Source organism: Heterocephalus glaber, unplaced genomic scaffold (genome assembly GCF_053883595.1).
Source record: "Heterocephalus glaber isolate CG9 unplaced genomic scaffold, H.glaber_assembly_v1.0 deba00001497, whole genome shotgun sequence".
Lineage (NCBI taxonomy): Eukaryota > Metazoa > Chordata > Mammalia > Rodentia > Bathyergidae > Heterocephalus > Heterocephalus glaber.
In genome coordinates, this window is record NW_028258320.1 from 73,344,048 (window position 1) to 73,362,958 (window position 18,911).

Here is an 18,911-nt window from a genome sequence, read left to right on the forward strand (position 1 = left end):
TATGGTATTGGCAAAAAAACCCAAACAAAAAACAGACTTGTGGGTCAACGGAACAGAATAGAAGATACAGAAACAACTCTAGGCACACTCAGTCATGTGATTTTTGACAAAGGGGCCAAATCCCTTCGATGGAGGAAAGACAGCCACTTTAACAAATGGTGCTAGGAAAACTGGCTACCCACATGCCAAAGGTTGAACTTAGACCCATATCTCTGACCACACACTAAACTAAAATCAAAATGGATCAAAAAATCTCAAAATTATGACAGAAATAATCTGTTGGAAGACAAAATAGGTAAAACTCTTGAAGACATAGGTGTAGGCAAAGACTCTCTGAATAAAACCCTGGTTTTGCAAGAAATAGTACCAAGAATCAGCAAATAGGATCACATTAAATTAAAAAGCTTTTGCATAGCAAAGGAAACCACCAACAAAGTGAAGAGACAACCCACAGAATGGGAAAACAATTTTTGCCAACTACTCCTCAGATAAAGAACTAACATCTAGACTATATTTTTAAGAAATTCAAAACAATTAGATCCCCTAAATTTAAAGACTCAAATAAAAAATGAACATCAGAAATGAATAGACATTTCTCAAATGAGGAAATAGAGTTGGCCAATTGATACATGGAAAAATGTTCAACTTCACTGGCCATTTGAGAAATGGAAATTAAAACAACGTTGATTCCATCTCATCCCAGAAAGAATAGCTACCATCAAGAAATCAACCAATAGCCAGGCACGGTGGTGCATGCCTATAATCCCAGCACTCAGGAGGCTGAGGCAGGAGGATCACTATAAATTCAAGGCCATCCTGGGCTACTTATCAAGTTAAGAACAGCCTGAACTGTCTACTGAGAGCCTGTCTAAAAAAAAAAAAACGAAAGAAAAGGGAAGAAATCAACCAACAACAAGTGCTGGTAAGGCTACGGGGAGAAAGGAACACCTCTTCATTGTTGGCAGGACTGTAAACTGTTAAAACCACCGTGGAAATCAGTATGGAGAGTCCTCAAAAAACTAAAAGTAGAAATTCCATTTGACTCAGCCATTCACCTTTTAGGTATTTTCACAAAAGACTTATCAGCATACCACAGTGATGTATGCATACCCGTGCTTATAGCAGCACAGCTCCTAATAGCCAAATCTTGGAAACAGCCTACATGCCCATCAACAGATGAGTGGATTAAGAAAAAGTATTTATACATAATGGAGTACTTCTTTGCCATAAACCTGTGACATTTGTGGGAAGATAGTTGCACTTTGAGACCATAATGTCAAGTGGAGTAAGTCAGACACACAAAGTTGAACATTGCATGGTTTCCCTTATATGAAAAAGTTCATAGGAAAAAAGGGAGAGGAGAAAAAAAGTTATTGTATTCTAAATATGTTTCTGCTGTCAGTTTCTAGTTGCACTCCAGTATGGTGTGAGAGCTCACTTTGCACGATTCCCATTTCTTCGAATATATTAAGGTCTTTATTGTCACTATGAGCATGGTCTATTAAAAAAAAGACTGAAGAGCAAAAATGAAATGAGAGGGGCCGGGGATTTAGCTCAGTGGCGCCACACCTGCCTCGAAAGCACAAGGTCCTGAGTTTGAACCCTGGTACAGAAAAAAACAAAACAAAAGTGAGAAGCTTGAATGAACAATCCCCACAGGCTGTTATAAAATCCCGTGACAGCAGTTACCAGTGAATTAGGTGGTGATCCTGAGTGTACAGCTGTAAAGTGTTACAGACAAACACCTTATAGATTTGAAAGAACTGCTTAAACTTTAGTTTCATCAAAAGAAGATCAATATTACATTGTTTTCATTGGAAGATGATTTAATTTAACCATAACTTTACAGGATAAATTGTTGGAACTGATAATAGATGGATAATTTAAAATGAATTTTGAAAATACATATTAATGTGCTTTATTTTGGATAAAAGTGAAAGATGAAAATCTGAACACCCTAGAATGCCTTAAATCCCTTCCGTTCTCACAAATTTTGGTGAAACTTGTTTCTCCACTAGACTCTTACTAAAACAAAATATATAAACAGTTTGAACACACATTGTACTTTTTACATAGCAGTGCAGTCGATTCTGCCTGGGTTATATCAGTTTACAAGCAGTCACATAAGTTTTCATCCATTAAAAACCCTTCAGCATTGATATATATGTTCTTATACAAGGTGGGAAAACATTATTTTACTCATATTTTTACAGAATAAGAAAGTTATGAGTGTAACAGCACTTCTTTGTATTCATTACTTGATATGTGCATTCAATAAGCATGTACAGGTTTTGCAATTATTTTATTTCTCCCAAGGTTATGTTTGTTCTATTTATTGAACTGTAATTTTATGTGTTGAATCTTACAGTAAAAATTTAGTTTTAATTTTATGTGTCTTTATGCTTTACTGTAATATATTTAGCAATTCATTTTGATTGTATAAATAAAATGGTTCCCAACAGATTAAAAATTTCAAAAACTAGTCCTCTAGGGGTGAAGGGAGGGGAAGGGGAAAGGGAAGAAGGGAAAGGAAAAATTATGAGAAAAGAAAAAAAAATGGAAACGAAGTCTATGTAAATAGAGAAGGGAGCACAGGTAATGGGGAAAAAATAAGAAGCAAGATACATCATGTTCAGGTACAAGCACCCAATGATAAATGGAAACATACTGTATACCTAAAATGCACCAATAAAAGAATTACAAATAAAACAAAAACTAGTCCATCACGCTTCAGTTTTAGAAGCACTGTTGTACACATAAACTTCATCTGTAAAGTGGGGATGAATGGTAAAGTTTGCTTTGATCACAATTTTGGGTTGTGATCCACACTCCAGTGAGTTAAGAACAATGAAAACAATAAAAAGATAGGCTCTGGGTGTTTTCTCTGTTTCACGTTTTCATCTTTCCCACTAGAGGGCAGTCGATAAGCGCAGTATTTATCATTGTGGGACAGATCATAAAGCTAAACTGGCTCTTAAACTGAGAGACTGGTACATGCAGGAAAATATAAAAACACACACCAAGATCAATTGCCCAGTGAGCATCTATTAGTACCAATACCATCCTGTGGCACACAAGAAGACTCAGTGAAGAGTTCAAAACCCAGTGACTATGTATTTGTAGCTGAAATCCAAGATGGTTAAGTGACAAAAGGGATGGACAATGAAAAGAGGCCTGGTGGTTGCACCGTAATGTGAATGTACTTAACACTGAAAAGGTAAAGACGGTTGATTTTATGTTATGTCTATTTTAGAGTTTAAGAGAGAATGAATAACATTCTTGAGCCAGAAGCCCAGAAGGGCAGGAACTTTACCCAGGTTGCTCCAGTTCACAGATAGAGAGGGGAGGGGCTGGGACACGGACCAGCATATCACAGGGGCCATCAAGCCCTTGATCTGGAGACACACACACACACACACACACACACACGCACACACACACTTTTGTTCTATGTTGCTACTGTAAATCTTAGTCTGTCATTCTACCCCAGTGTTTGGCCCATAAGAAACTGAGGGAGCCCCTTTCTAATATTTGTCATTTTATTCATTCAACATTTCCCGAGCACCTGTGTGGACCCAGGTGCTTTGAAAGTTGCTGGGTATAGCTGTGAACAAGGCAGACAGCTTTGCCCTCAGTGCTTAGAAAACAGCTCTTTCTGCTTAGGGCCCTGAATGTCCTAGGAACTCTTTTTATTTCAAGTCAGGGTCTCCTTCAGTCATCGACATGTAGGCCAGGGAGAGGTGCTGTTCCTAAAGTGTTCTCTTGAAATTGTAGGAAGATGGGGAGACAAGAGGAACCTAGGGTTTCCTTGACAACAAGATCAAAGAAAACCATCCAGCCCTTGTGGTGCCAAGGGCCAGACTGGAAGCCTTGGCTAACTGTTCCTGAATGTCATCTTTTAACTCTAAGAGAACTTCACTGAAGTGAGTCTTTGAAATCCAGAGAAGAGGGGCCCACACACTAAGGAACCCATGGCATGTCTGCCCAGGCTTGTTCCCATCCTGCAGGCACACAGGCTGTCCTCACTATACAACTGCTGGTGACTGCTGGCGTCCTGAGGGTGACAGGCAACAATCCAGCCTGAGAATCTAAGAGGCCTCAGTTAAAACTCCGGCTGGGCCACAGAGCCGCTGTGTGACCTTGGACAGTGTATGTGTGCTTGAGCCTCAGTTTCTCCATTTATAAAATGGAAATGATAATAATAGCACCTTAGAGGTGGTTATGAGGATGAAAATGCGAGATCTGTGTGAAGTTCTTAGCAGGTGGTGGACACACAATTAACACTGATTTGAAAACATAAGCGGAGCTGGAGCATGTAGTTCACCTCACCCAGCTCCTTCCTCCCACGGGTGAGACCACTGAACCCAGAAGCCCAGTGATGGTGTAAAGATAACAAAGTGTGGAGTTACACAGACCTAGTTTTGAATCCTGGCTCTACATATAGACAATAGGTTTTTCTGAGGACTGAGATATATATGTTAAGCGCCTGGCAACAGAACTTAGCATGTAGTAGTTGTCCAGTAAAATATGCCTTTGCTGCATTCCTTCTGTTTGGTTGTCCAGAGGCAAACCCTGTCTTTACTTTTAAAATGCAGGTTAAATATTAAAACAGAGACACTAAACCTGCTGGAAGAGAGGTTAGGTAGAACTCTTGAAGACACTGGCGTAGGAAAAGATTTTATGAACAAAACCTCGGTTGCACAGAAACTAGCACAAAGAACCAACAACTGGGATCTTATCTTATTAAAAAGCTGTTGCAGGACTGGGGATTTAGCTCAGTGGCACTGCACCTGCCTTGCAAGTCCAAGGTCTTGAAAAACCAAAAAGCTCAGTACAAAAACCAAAAAGCTTTTGCACAGCAAGAGAAATCACCAACAGAGTGAAGAGACAACCCACAATGTGGGAAAAAATTTTCACCAGCTGTTCCTCAGACAAAGGACTACTATCTAGAATATATAAAAAACTCAGAAAAAAATCAGACCCCCTCACAAATTTGAAGACCCAATTAAAAAATGGGCACCTGAAATGAACAGACATTTCTCAGATGAGGAAGTAGAAATAGCAAATAAACATATGAAAAAATGTTCAACGTCACTGGTCATTTGTGATATACAAATGGAAACAACTCAGAGAGTTCATCTCACTCCAGAAAGAATGGCTGCTGTCAAGAAATCAAGGGCCGGGGATTTAGCTCAGTGGTTCTACCACCTGCCTCAAAAGCTCAAGGACCGAGTTCAATCCCCGGTACAAAAAAAAAAGAAAGAAATCAACCAATAACAAATGCTGGTGGGGCTGTGGGGGAAAAAAGGAACTCTTCTCCACTGCTGGTGGGAGTGCAGACTGGTGTGACCACTGTGGACATCAGAGTGGAGATTCCTCAAAGAACTAAAACTGGAGATTCCATTCAATCCAACTATTCCCTTTCTTGGTATCTTCCCAAAAGAATTAAAAGCATCATACCACAGTGATATATGCATGGCCATGTTTTTAGCAGCACAGTTTGTAATTGCTAAATCTTGGAAACAGCCCAAATGCTCATCAACCGGTGATTGGATAAACAAGATGTGGTTTTTTAATAAAATGGAGTACTACTCAGCCATAACGAAAGATAAACTAGAGACATTTCTAGGTAAATGGATCCACCTTGAGACCATACTCTTTAATTTGTTTTGGTACCGGGAATTGAACTTGGGACCTTGTGCTTTCCAGGCAGGTGTCGGAACCACTGAGCTAAATCCCAGCCTGAGACCATACTCTTAAGTGAAATAAATAAGACACACATGTGTAAATACTGAATTGCTTCTCTGGTGTGAGAAACTGAAAGTGTAAATGAGGACCAAAATCTATATTAGATGTTGTGAAATAGGAAGAAAATGTTGGGGGATGAGGGGGAGAAGGGAAAGAAAAAAATGAAAAAAGAAGAAAAAATGGAAACAAAGCTTTTGTAAATAGGAGGGCTGGAGGGGTTGAGGGGGGGGGAAGGGGAATGAGAAAAAATAAGAACCAAGATATATCATGTACAGGTACAAATTCCCAATGATGCATGTGATCATAATGTGTACCTAAAATGTACCAATAAACATGACAACAATTTTTAAAATGCAAGCCTCGGGGAGTTCATACCGACCTCTGTTTTGCAAGCTTGGGAATCAAGCAGTTCTCAACTCACATCCTGTTCCTGGTGTTGAGCAACTTACTTGGCCCCTTTTGCTGCAGTTTACTAGTCTGTGAAATGGAAATAATCATAGGAAGTACCTTCTGGAGCTAGCACAGGGCTCACGCTCTCTTCTGAATTGTCCCATAAATGCTTATTTTTGTGTCCTGTGAGTATGGTTCTGATCAACAAGAGATGCTCAAGTAGATAAGTAGTCAGGCTTCTGTTGATTCATTCATTCATGTTTTTGTTTACTTGTGTGCTAGGCTGTTATCCGCACTAGGATTCACAGGATTAGCCCAGGCTCCTGCTACCAAACTGCTCCCTGTCTAGGAAAAGATACTTAAGCAATGGCCACATGATGTGGGCTGAGGGCTTTGAGGCAAGACTGAGTAGCCAGCAGTTAGGAGCACAGATTCTGGAGCCGGGCAGCCAAGTGTGACCTCAGCCCTGCCACTCTGATTTGTGCAAGAAGCTGACACTCTCCCTGCCTCTATACAGTGAAGATTACCGTACACTTTCTTTATGGGCCTGCCATGAAAGTTAAGTGGTTTCATGCCTGCAAAAGGCTCAGAACAGGGCCTGACACATAGTAAAAGTGCTTTTTTCAGGCTTATTCAGTGAATGAAATCTAAATACAAATGACATTAGTTTCAGGGGAGAGAGTGACTTTCAAGAGGAAGAAATAGAGAAAACCAGGAAAAATTCAGTGGAGTTTCTCAGATCCCTCAGTTCTCTCAGATCTCATTCAAAATATTTCCACTAGCTGAACCTGGACAGGGCTGTGGAGAGCTTTCTGTTGAAGACTCACAATTTGCAGACAAAGAAACTCAGGACAGAGAGAAAAAGTGTCTTGCCCAGGTGAGGAGGGCAGAATAAAAACTGCCAAATGTGTCCAGTCCTAATCTCTAGGACCCATGACTGTGACTCTACCTGGTGAAAGGGACTTTGCTGGCATGGTAGTTAAGAATTTTGAGATTCGATCTTATCTTGGATTATCCTGGGTGGGCCCACTGTAATCACAGGGAAAGTAGACAGGGGAGTTGGGGAAGTAGGTATGACAACAGAAGCAGAGCTGGACTGGCGCAGGCCAGTGAGCTGGGGCGTTTGTGTGACCAGGGCCTTTGCTCTCCCCACATCCCCACACCCATGGGTGCCCTCCCTTTGACCTGAGCCCTCATTTCCTGCTGTTTGTCCGAAGAACCAAATTTGCTACGTTTAGCTTTGATAAAAGGCCCTCTTCCTCACCCTGCCTTTAGAGACCAAGTCAGAGAGACTTGCTCAGCCACGGAAGCCAGGGGTGTAAATAAAAAACAAACTGGACTGCTTATCTATGCACATCTTCTCCAGGAAGAGCTCACCTTGGTGGGCGAGATCTGGAGATCTGGGAGGTACAGCCCCTCACAGATGAGCAGTAATCTAATTCAGGGTCACAGGTCCTCTGTGAGATAAGACCTGTGTCTCCACAACTAAAACCGACAGAAGGGGCGTTATGAGGCCTGGGCCCCAAATGCACATGCTCTCCCCCTCCCATCCACAGGAGGTTGGCTTCCAGGGTACCCAAATCCGCAGATGCTCAAGTCCCTTCTATAAAATAGCATAGTATTTCCAGATAACTTCTGCCTACCCTCTTACATAATTTAAATCATCTCTAGAGTTCTTCTAATATTCACCGCAATGTAAATAATTGTTATATTGTTCAGGGAATGATGCCAAGAAAACAGCGTGCCCATTTCCAGTACAGACACAGTTTTTAAAAAAATAGTCTTGATCTTTGGTTTGGCTGAATCCCTGGATGTCAAACCCTTGGATACAGAAAGGCCAACTGCATTTGGAGAGGAATACCCCTACACTGCAGAGGACAAGGGGACCAGGCTACTGCTGCTGAGGAGTTAAAATAAATGAAAACAAACAAACAGGGTTGGCTTTCGACTGGGATAATGTACATCACCAGGTTGGTAGGTGGGGACATGAACCGGAACAACAATTTTAGAAGGCTGTTTGTCCCTAGGGATCAACAATTATCTTTCAGGAAATTTATCATAGAGCACTAGCAAAAGATGCTGTGCTGCTAATGTGTTCATTTCAGCGCTGTTTATAAAGATGAAACTGTTCAACAACATGAAATACATTAAATACACAATGGTCTGGTTAGATTGTGGGTCACTGTGGCAGACTTTTTTGTAAAGGATGCTATAGAAAAAGATTTAAAGATGTGAGAGAGCTGGGAGTGGTGGGATATGTCACTCAGCACTTGGGAGGCTGAGGTAGGAGGATCTAGAGTTTGAGGGTGAGCTGGGGGCACATACTGAGTTCAAGACCAGTTTGAGCTATATGGCCAGACTGTCTCAAAAAGGCGGGGGGAGTATAATCTCAATACATACTCACAAATGAAACGAGAAGGATTTAAAACAGCATGAGAGTTGATCTCATTTTTTTTTTAAATAGTACATTAAAATCCTGGGTGCTGAGTATGGTGGCACACTTGGGAGCCTGAGGCAGGAGGACAGCTGTGAGTTCAAGGTCAGCCTAGGCTACATGGTGAGTTCAAGGCCAGCCTGAATCGAATAGCAAAACCCTGTCTAAAACAAACAAACAAACAAAACAAAACAAAACAAAAATCCTGGAAAGAAAAATACTGAAATGCTATCAACAGTTACATCTGAGAGAAGTTTTCCATATCTTTCCTTTGACTTAGCAAATATTTCTTTTTGTGTGTATGTGTGATACTAGGGATTGAACCCAGGGCCTTTGCACTCAGCTACATCCTCCACCCTTTTATTAATTTTTTATTTTGAGAGAGGATCTTGCTAATTCACCAAGTTGCCAGGCTGGGCTCCAATGTATGATCCTCTTGCATTAGCCTCCCAGAGTACTGGGATTACAAGTGTACACCACTACACCTGATCACTAACAGGATGTATTATTACCTTTACAAATGAAATTTATCTATAAAATAATTTAAGCTGGGCTTGGTGGTGCATGTCTATAATCCCAGCACTTGGGAGCCTGAGGAGATCATGGTAGGTTCAAGGCTAGCCTGAGCTACATAGTAAGACCTCATTTTAAGAGACCAGTGCATACACACATACATACAGGAAGTGACCACTTGGTGATATCTGCTTTGTGCCTAGATATTTCCATCTGTCATCGTGCTTAGTCCTTCAAAGAGTTGAGTGAGTTGGGTGTTCCCATGCCCATTTTCCTCATGGGGAAACCAACAGATACTTTTAAGTAACTTGACCAAGATCCCGTACCTGTGTGCTGGAGCCATGAATTCAAGCCAATTCCATCTGATGCTAAGGCTACCCTCTTCTGACTCTACCACTTGCCTCCCTCCGAGGGATCTGCAGGTCCCTTTGCGCTCCATTTTCTACACAGACAGTAGCTTCAACTTCCCTCATCCATCAGGAGAGAGGACTATGGTGCTGCAGCAGTATCCTGGCTGTCCCTAAACTCAAGGAATTGTCTTAGAAAGGAACACATTCATTTCCTGTTTTATTATTCCCAATATTATTGATTAATTAGAATAAATTGATCCCTGGGGACTTGATTAGGAACTGGGGCAGGGTAACCCATTCAGGACCCCTCCTGTCTCTCAGGAGCTATTCCTATTCCCCAGTAAATTTACCTACTCTTAAAAAAAAAAAAAAAGAATAGGAGACCAGATGGCTTAGCACAGGGCCAGGCCCAGGAGCCATGGCCGTAGGTCATAGGCTCCAGCTACCCCGGCTGGTCTCCTGACTGCCTCTGTCACTCAGGCTCCCAGCCAGCCACTGGAAATTAGCTGTGTCTCTGTGAACACCAGAACCCTGGTGCTCCCAGCATGTGAGACCCCAGGCATTGCAATAAATGTCAGTTTCCATGGCTCAAGCTGACCAAAGAGAAGGATGTGTCTGGCTGGACTAGGTAACCACATCACTTCCATGCTGCTTAGATGGAGGAGACAGTGAACGTAGGGTGAATTAGTCCACAGCCACAAGAACTTAGCCAGGTAACTCCCCCTGCCCCTGACTGGGGAGCGCTCCTCATCTACTTGTGCAAATTTTTCAGAATACATGTGTGTCTGTGCCATGCATATAAATAATATACTATATACCCATGTATAATGCATACAAATAATATATCTACATGTGTGTGTGTACATAGAAATAACATGTGTACACAATGCATATATACTCCATATATATATATTCCTCTGCACTTTGGATAGGATTCCTAGCTCCACACTAATTAGCTGAGCAAAAGTTGGCCATGGTGGCACACATCTATAATCTCAGCATTTGGGAGGCTGAGGCAGCACTGCCATGAGTTCAAGGCCAGCCTGGACTACATAGTGAGATCCTGTCAGTCAATTGATCAATCACTGAGTAATTTAAGGAAGTCGGGGCCGGGGATTTGGCTCAGTGGTTTCACTGCCTGCTGCACAAGCGCAAGGACCCAAGTTCGATCCCCTGTACCAAAAAAATACATATATATATAAGGAAGTGCCCTAAACCACTCGATTTCCTAATGCATGAAGCAGGAAGTACAATGCCTAGCTTGCCATGTTGCTGGAGAGGGTCAAATTAAAATGTGATACAACTCCTATTCATTATTAATCCAAGTGAGTGGCCACCGGCAGCCCTTTCTTTCCTCTTAGGTCAAAAGTTCCCCAAGTGATCAGAGGTCAAGCAAGCCATTACTATTTTCTGAAGATCTGCAGTCTGTCCTATTATCGAAAATGACTAAGGAAAGGTGGCAAAAAGGAACAACTCTCAAGTGCCTGTCTGCTGTCAGCATTGTGCTCTTTCGATAGCCACTCTTTCAACAAATACCCAACTTGCTGAATGTTTGCCACGAGCCAGGCCTTGTGCTGGATGCCAAAGAACATAAACAGGTAAACGAGGTTTTTAAAGATACAGTAAAATCAACCTCCCCCTGGTGTCCAGTTCTGTGCATTTTGACACATCCACAGATTCGTGTCAACAGAACCCCTAGCAGGGTACAGAGGCAAGTATGAGCATTTTAGTTTCCATTTGACGGTTGAGAAAATTGAAGCCCAGAGGGTCTGGACGAGGTCCAGTGTCAAAGGCCCACGCTGACACAGGTGATGAGAAGGAATATGGATCTTGCCTCCGAGGCAGCGAAAGCAGCCGAGGACAGGCCCAATACTGGTCTCAAAGCTCATCTCTCTTCCTCGTGAACCGCACACTTCTAAGCATCAGTGAGGTTTGCTGTGTAGAAGTCGAGAACGCCTTCTGGGAATTTAGGGTTGAGAATTTACCCTCTCTGTTTAACTGCACAGTCTCGAAGTGCAAGCCTTGTCAGGAATAGTGAATTTTAACCAAAAACCTTTTGGTTCACTGTCTTTTGACAAAATGTGTTAGCACAAGGTAATTTTTTGTCCAATAACTCTTGGTTATTTTTACAGTTGTCAATTCCTGTATCCAGAATGAAACAGACTCATTTTTCTGACCTTGCTCTTGGAGAAAGTGACATTACTGCCCTTGTCACAAGTTGACTTTAGCTGGATGACATTGATGAGCTCTACACCAGAAAGTAAACATTTCAGGCTTACGAAGATCATTTGTAAACTGAAAATCAATAAATTTGAGCAAAAGGTTAAAGGCCTCTTCTAAGGAGCATCACATGCTTGTGATGTCCCGTTCTCCGTCCCACCACTTAAAGCACCTACTGCGCTTGCTGAAAACATTTTGGAAACTTTGTGACCCAGGATTTTCATTTTAGTTGATGTCACTAATACATATCCATGTACAATGATATTAAATGACAAAGTCTCCCTGCCACCCCCGGGCCTTATCCCTTGGTCCCCCTCTCTGTGACCAGGTTCCTGTGTATCCTCGTGGAAAGTCACCAAACAAGCACAAGGCACTGTAATTATTTTCTACAGAATGTGCACTTATCTACTGCTTCAAAGAAATAAGCCAATTCCATTTCTCCTGACTGTATTCATTCAATGGATGCAGTAGAGGACCAGCACCAGGGATACAAGGACCAGTAAGACAGCTGAGGAGTTCAAGGAGCTCATAGCAGGGCAGACGGGAACATACAGGTTAAACACAGAGTGCTCTGACTGGTGGCCAACATGCCCAGCCCTGTCCCTTTTGATCCTGACCCATCCATCCCTTGTGCCGCCTTGTGGCAGAGTGGCTGGTTTTCCAAATGCAGCTGCAGGGCGGACCTATGGTCTCCAAAGCAGGGCTAAACTTGAATTCTTTTTTTTTTTTTTTTTGGTACCAGGGATGGAACTCGGGTCCTTGTGCTTGCGCAGCAGGTGATGAAACCACTGAGCTAAATCCCCAGCCCTAAACTTGAATTCTCGGTAGGAAGGAAATTCTATTTCTCAAAGCCCACAACAGGTAGCCAAGTAGTAGAGCACTTGCCTAACATGTGGGTTTTATCTCCAGCACCATATGTACAAAAATCCCCAACAACACACACCCACACCCACCACCACCAGCACCAGGACCATCACCACAAAAAAAGTCCCCAACAGGACCCCAGAGAGCCATCGCTGTAACTGGCAACCTCCCACCCGTGCAGGTCTCATAAACAGATTCTTTCCAAAGCACTGGAATTCCCAGCTAGCATCATCTAGAAGGGACTGTAGAGGGTGGCTGCTCCTTTTCCAGAGTCCCTTCATCCTGTCCCCACTTTAGAGACTTCTGGTTTCAGTGGGAATACACCAAGGACCAGACACACCTTCCTGGGGCAGCTCACTCAGTGTCAGGTGATGCGGATGGTTAGAAAGATCTTCCCTGTATTAGATGACACAGGGGACCCAGTGACATGCGCCCACTGCTCCCACTGCAGCATTATCCAAAAAGCAGCCCAAATGGTGCTTAAGACACTGGGAAAGTGGAGGCACCAGAAAACATGAAAAAAGGACATTGATGACTAATAGTATTTTTTTTTCCAAAAGCACTGAAGTAGTCATGAAGGGGGAACATCAGAATGCTACTGCGTTCCTTATTCTTGATTTTTAGATTTAGAGCATTTTATTTTATACTACCTACAGGGGTGGCAGTAGGGTAAGAAATACCATAACTGCTAGCATTTTAAGATCACCCAGCCCTGGTGACCCCAGATTCTGCCTGTCTGCATTTACTCAGCGAAAGTCTCTCCCTGGGCAGCTGTTCCACTAGCTGATGACTCCCTTGCCGCCGCTCAGACTCCATGTTCTGGGCAGTTTGCTGGCCTCCAGGAAGGCCTCTCCATGCAAATTGAAAAGAACCATCGTTTCCCCCAAGGGCACACAACCCCCTTGGCATTGGCCTTTCCACTTGGTGTCCTGACCTTTGTGCCGGAAATGACACCAGCCAGTGTGTAGGTGCCTATGAAGAGCCCGCGGGATCACAGACTATCACACGTACTTCATGGCTGAGGCCTCAACATCCGCCCACCTAGCCATGTCATCTTTACCTCACCAGTCTAGAGGGCCAGAGAGGGTCCCCTCCTCTTTAAGCTGTCCTGGGACACCAGGGTCTCTCCCCAAGCTCTTGGCAGCAGAGCTGATGCTCCTCAGTTTACAAGCTGAGAGTATGGGAAGGGCTGACTAAGCCTCCCAAACCATACCGCGTGCATAATCATTGTGCTACTTATTACTAAACAGTATGGCAGAGGAAGAGCTCTGGAGAACAAGGGACCCTGAATAGAGCAGGAAGTGGTCACTATGATTCAACCACAGAGCTTTTCCCTGACTGTCGTCTGTCAGAAGCGACACAGCCTTTGGGGAAAGTCACTGGGCTGAGGTGGAGGTGTGGGTGGGAGGTGATTAGGGGGAAACAGGGTAGCGAAACCAGAAATGAGCGAAGCCTCTTGCCACCCTGGTATCTCCAGGGCGGGGGAACCCTGCCGCAGTCCCAGGCAGAGAGAGGGTTACCCCCTCGAGGCAGCAGCTGTCCGCCTTCCTCAATCAAAGCCTGCTCACTAGAGCTACCATTTGGTTATATATATGGTCATGTGTACAGTTTTTAGAAGGTGTAAGCTATGTGGCAGTAAACAATAGCTGTTATTTTTTTATGTTCATTACAATCAGAGACTCTCAGAGGTGAAAACCTTAGCCTAAATCATCCATTTTCAGGAAAATAAATCTGAGGGGTCGCAAGGGGTGTGATGTCTCCAAGGTCTCATGTAGGCACAGCTGCACCTAGCACCAGGTCTCCACTTCTCAAGCCTTTCCTCCTCCTCCTCTTCTTCCTCCTCTTCCTTTTTCATTACCCATGATTCACTAGGTCCAACCATTGCACGTGTGTGGTATCGGCTAATTCCCATACAAGGTGAGCCAAAGTGCTTCATTCAGAATGCTTCCATTTGCCTTTCATCACAGTCTGTGAAACTCTGTCTCCAACTCACCTCCCCGGAAGTCCTCTGGATTAAGCCTCCTCCCAGGTCACTAATCCCTCCCAAACTCTGTGTCCTCTCCAATATTACCCACAGCCTGATCTGGCAGGTACTTCCTTCCACAAGCATCCGCCATCAGTGAAAACACATGGAGAAGGGGACAGGATCCCTCAAACATGTGGAACGATCTTTCAAATCATAACTATTTAAAAATGTATTAAAAGTACTTTAATAATAAATTAGTGACAGGTATCTTTTTCTATTTCTTTCATGATGGGCTCCTTTCTAAGTATGCTTTATGTGGAATACCTTTAAATATGCATCTTATAATACTCTCAGTGAATGAGAATTGCTCTATAGCTTCTGTCCCCAGGTTTCCCTGGCAGCTATGGAATAGCAGCTTGGGACAATTTCTACCCTTGGGAGAGGTTCAGTTACAGGTTGGAGGACAAGGGTGGGAGGTGCCACATACCCCAAATACATGGAAGGGTGGATCAGCCAAGCACATTCACTGTGGCTGTAGAAATATTTGTGAGGGCGGGCCTGTCCCCTGGTTTGGTGCCTGATTCTCCCAGTTTCGGTGTCAGCTCGAGGGTAGTCAGGCCCGACTGTGGTGTCCACTCCAAAATCCACAGGAGACCCTCTCGGCCTGGGGAGTGCTGCACGCTCCCAATTCACGCCCACCCCACGGCCCTAGACCTGGTCACTCACCACTTCTTCCCTTGGCCCTGAACCTGCTTCCTCTATACCAATGAACGCTGCTCCAATTCCCTGCTACACCCAAGGTGTTAGAGCCGGGCTCACAGAGAGGAGAGTTACAGGAATCCTTTCCAGTTGGTCTTCCTGGACCACACTGTGTGCCCCTCAAAGCAGGACTGGGATTTGGTCTTTTTTAGCGTGCGGTGGTACCAGGGAGTAGACCCAGGGCCTTCACCCTGAGGTGCATTCCTGGCCCCAAGACAGGGTCTTGCTAGGCCACTACACTGCCCAGGCTAAGCTCCAACTTGCCATCCGCCTGCCTGTCTCCCAGGGTGCTGGAATTACAGGTGTGCGCCACCATGCCCAGTTTGAGATTTAGTTTCTTTGTTTTTAATTCTAAAGAGAAAGATTTTGCGTGAATTCTTCATTTTAATTAGTACACGTGTGTAGTACATGTTTACAGTCCTTGTGGGGAGTTGGTACACATATGTAACACATCTTCATTCCTTTTTTATCCCCTTTCTCTTCCCTCCTTTCCCTCCACCCATTTCCCGATCCCCCTCTTTTTCTTTTGGTGTCTAACACATCCCGATTTCTTTTTTCACCCCTTTCCTTCCTCTCCCTCCATCTCTGAGTCCCTTCCTCTCTGAGAAGCTCCCCCTACCTCCTATTATCTTTTATTTTGCTCTTTGGTTTTACTCAGGATTTCTCACAGAGGAGAAACCAGGGGAAATTTAAGCTGTGGGTTTGATGGGCTCGACGGGCATCCATTTTCCTACAAATGACTTGTTCATCTTTCTTAGGGCAGAGCAGTGCTCCATTGTGTGTAAACACCACATTTTCTTTATCCACTTTTCTGCTAATGGACATATAGGCCATTTCTAAGACTTAGCTATTGTAACTTACACTGCTATAAACAGAAGTGTGATGTATCACTCTAATATGATGTCTTTAATTCTTTAGGGAAGGTACCGAAAAGAGGAACAGCTGGGTTGAATGGAATTTCCAGTTTCAGGTTTTTCAGGAATCTCCACACTGAATTCCATAGTTGCTGCACTAGTTTACATTCCCAACAGCATAGAAGGGCTCCCCCCACCCCTTGCAGCCTCTTCAGCGTTTGTTATTATTTGATTTTTTGATAATAGTCATTTTTTTCTGGGATAAGATGGAATCCCAATGTTGTTTTAATTTGCATTTCTCTAATGACTGAATTGTTTAAAAAAATCTACTTCTAAGTAAAAATTGTGTGATGAACTGATAATAAAATTTTGTCACTTTGAAGTGAAATTCTGAGGTGACCAATGGAGCAATCAGTTTCAGATTCTGCTTGCTTTTGAAAAGGGACCACGTGGTGGTCAATTACGAAAGACCTGCCATGGCAGAAACTGCCAGTGGAAGCAAGTGAGCTCCCTCCCTATGCCGGCACTGATAAGAGCAACATCATCAACACTGATTCCATAGTGCTCCCCAAACAAAAGGCTTTCCTCTGAAAGATTCTTGCTTTGTATTTGTATTTTAACTTAACCAACTCTGGAAGAGGACAAATACTTCCGGTATTCATATACAACCCTTCTACTACGATGAAGTGCCGAGTCACATGAGCCTTGGGAGGATACTTTTGATCTTCAATCTCTTGTTCTTTTAGCAGTAGCTCCAGGTCAGCCACATCATTATGATTAAATAACTTAATATCACTCTGTGAGGCCTGTAATCCTTTCTGAATACCAAAGCAGGCTGCTCTATCTTCTTTTAGAGTAAGCAGGAATTGTACTGGCTGTGGTGGAAAAGCCATATGAGTGTATAATGGCTTCTTCAGTGTTCATACGTTTTGCTAGGCACTCTTCCAAATCCAAATGAACATCAAATGTGCCATAAAACCCTCTAGGTCCACAGGTCCCCATGCCATACTTCTTTAAAAGTGCTAAAGCTGCTGCCTTAACCCAAGGGTTATCCAGCAATCCAAGGAAATTAAAGGAGACAAAGTCTTTCCCTTCCCACAATCTTGTGGCTTGGGTGATCTTTGGAGATAGGAGGAACCAGAGGCTCTGGTTGCCGCTCTTCAATCAATTCCTCCCTTTCCTTGATTGTAAGATCAGATTGTTCTTGTAATCTATCAATCTTAGAGAAAAGAAGTCTGATTATCCACAGTATTAGAATTCCTTCTAAAATAAGATAGTAAGCAGGAGTCTCATACAGCACCAGTACCATCTCCACCAGCATCCACTGCTCCACTGAGGTCGCCATGGTCAGCCACTGCATTCGAGATTTAGTCTTAATAAAACTTTATTTACAAAATCAGCCTGTAGGCCTGTGGGCCATAGATTGCCAGTGTGAGTTTTCTAAAGTTTGCATTAAAATTTTTACTTCTCTCAATGACTGAGTTTTTTGGCGCTCACACCCTAAAGCAGAGCCTCACTCTCTCCTAACTCGAGTACTTGTCTGCTGGTTTGCATTTCCTGAGCCTGGCACACTCCCACAAAGTGTGTCAGCTCAGTTATCATAGAGGAAGGAAGGGATAACGTGGAGAGTGCCCCAGACCGGGAATCCAGAGGTCTTGGGTGCAGGCTGTGTAACCGAGGGATATCCTGCCACAGGCCTCAGTTTTCTGATCTGCAAAATGCACAAGCAGGGCCGGGGATGTAGCTCAGTGGCACTGCACCTGTCTCGAAAGCTGCAAGGTCCTGAGTTCAATCCCCAGTATCAAAAACAAACCAAACCAAAAAAAAGAAAAAAAATGCACACGCAAAGCAGTGGTGTACACTGCACAACACTGACATGTACACGACTGTACTCCCAGCACTCTGCAAAGCAGATGCAATAGGATCGCTCGCAAGTTCAAGCCCAGCCTGGACAATTTAGCAACTGAGTGAGACCCTGTCTCAAAATAAAAAAGAGCTGGGGACATAGCTCAGGGTGGAGGCCTGGGTTCTACCTCCAGCACCCCCCCTTTCAAAAAAAAATTTAAAAGCTGGTGTTATTAGATCATCCACAGGTGCTTTCCACAAACACTCAACAAAACATCATAAAGTTATGGACAGATAGGTCTGACCCGGCTCCCAGCCCTGGAGTCACCCACATTTGAGGGGGGTTTTTCTGGGGGCCTGAGGCTATCTATCCTCCTGTCAAATATGCCCAGAACTGTTTGCAAGGCTTCAGTGGGAGAAGGCCGGCAGCCTGCACTGCATTACTCCCAGCCCTCATAACACTGCCAACTCACTGCTTTCATCCTTTTTATAACCAGCTACTAAAACTACTAACACCACACACTGGTGCTGGGCCAAGTGGAGCAACTGGCTGCCATGATTTCAGCCCTCGCTGGACACCTTCTAGCTGTGTGTCCTCAGAAAGTCACTTAACCTCTCTGAGCCTTGTTCCCTCTTCTGCTGAATGGAAATGAAAGTTTATGGCTCCCCCACCTCGAGGCATTTCTGCTGCAGTGACTAGATTTCGGCACAAGTAAGTGCCATGGAAACAGAAAAGTGCCTGCTCAGAGTTTTGTGGAGACTCCTGCCACCTGGGATTCTGGGCTCTCCTTCTCTCCCTCCATCACACCCCTGGCAGGAAAGGAGCAGAATCTAACCTGTGTGGAAAGTGAGCCCCCCACCCCACCCTGGGCAAGCTCTCCCGGAGTTTCAGGTGCTGGGAAGCAGAGCTTGGCGTGGGAGAGGCTCGCTCATCCAATAAACCGCATCATTCCCAGCGCCTCCAAAAG

General features: G+C 43.9%; 1 pseudogene; it reads right to left on the reverse strand.

Moving 5' to 3' along the window:
- Positions 1-16,811: 16,811 nt before the first annotated feature.
- LOC101715037 (serine palmitoyltransferase 1 pseudogene) lies at positions 16,812-17,528 on the reverse strand (annotated as a pseudogene).
- Between the last annotated feature and the right edge of the window lie 1,383 nt (positions 17,529-18,911).